Raw genomic sequence first — 1,442 nt, 5'->3', positions numbered from 1 at the left:
GTGCTGAAAAGGGTTCTTATTTTTTTCCTACAATATCATTTAAGGGAAGAGAGAAAGCCACACACTTGTTCCTCTTTGACTTTTTATCTGTTGCAAAGAAAAGCATAGTGCTACTACTGTAAAATACTAATCCCATTGCATCTGTTAAATCACATGTTCAGCATGATTGGCTATTTGTTTTGGGCTGACAAATTTTATCAGGATTTAACAGCATTCCTCTCTTAGAAGAGGGGTAAGTTAAAGGATATCCCATGGGCTAGTCACAAGGTTTTAAGTTCAAAGCCTATAAAGCAGCATTAATGCTGGAGTTCGTGCAGCCTGTTTAAAACATTATTCTTGGTGAAAACTCTGCAACTATCATTTTATTAGTTAACAGACCCTTAGAGATAATTTGCAACTGGGCCAGAATGGATATGTTTCTCCTGTAGACCAGATCTGTAGCTGGCAAATTTCTGACACTGGTGTTTTTGTCAATTAGCAGAGTTGTAGCATTACTTGATCTTCATGCCTTTCCCAGTACTCCAGAGCAAATTGTGAAGGAGAGTTTAGAGTGCGGGCTACAGAGCTGTGAGCTTGCTCGCGTGCTCTCCATCCCACCCCCACCTTAGTGTAAAGTTCTCATGCAGAGAGAAGCCTTTCAAAACGATTTACAGTGAGTGGATGGGGAATGACGGAGGTAGTAATGAGATACGGGGCTTTTACCACTAAGTCAGTGGTGTGGATCCAGCCCAAATTGCTGTTGACCTAAAGTCATCCCTGTCTGACAGCTGGTTCCCACCATGCTGCGGTGGCTGCAGACAGTTCTTTTAGGACAGGTGTGAACCTCAGAGGGACCCAACAAACAAGCATGTAGAAGTACTGGCTTCCACTGGAGGGACTGCGGTGCTAGAGCAGAGCTAAGGTAAAGAAGTGTGAGATGATTGCACAGGCAACAAAACTCTTCATGAAATAAATGTATAGTCTTTAATGCTACCTTCTAGCTGTAGGGGTTCTGTCTTTCAAAGTGCTTCCAGTTACCACAGAATCAAGTATATCACCTGGTTAACCAGTAAGTGGTATCTAGTAGAAGGGCTGCTGATGACAAAACCAAAAAAGCACATATAAGCAGGGAAGTAGAATGGGCCTAAAATGAGGGTGTGTTTTATTCTCACTTTTGCAGTTGAGCTGAAGAACAAAGTTATTATCATAGGTGAAATTAAATTTGGACTATTTTTTGAGAGATGCAGTTTAGGAGCATTATAAATATGCAATAGTCAGCATCTAATGTCTGTTGAGTTTTATGAGTCTGGTCCAAAATCCACTGGCATTGATAGGAAAGTGCCACAGTTTCCAGGGAGTTTGAGCCCTTCCTGAGCTAAGAAAAGATGCAGATTTATTTTGGGGTGTTTTCTGTTTCTCTGAGGAACTTAGCAGCTAAACCCTATAAAATGAACGTAGGTTCA

At 41.3% G+C, this 1,442-nt stretch overlaps 1 protein-coding gene across 1 annotated transcript in view; it reads left to right on the top strand.

The window, feature by feature from the left end:
* The window catches only part of SEMA3C (semaphorin 3C), a 122,014-nt gene that overhangs the window by 979 nt on the left and 119,593 nt on the right, over window positions 1-1,442 (top strand). The gene's annotated exons all lie outside the window — the stretch shown is intronic.

This window comes from Egretta garzetta, unplaced genomic scaffold (assembly GCF_000687185.1).
Source record: "Egretta garzetta isolate BGI_Z169 unplaced genomic scaffold, ASM68718v1 scaffold148, whole genome shotgun sequence".
Lineage (NCBI taxonomy): Eukaryota > Metazoa > Chordata > Aves > Pelecaniformes > Ardeidae > Egretta > Egretta garzetta.
The sequence above is the reverse complement of the archived record's forward strand: the minus strand, read 5'-3'. Positions and strand labels throughout refer to the sequence as shown.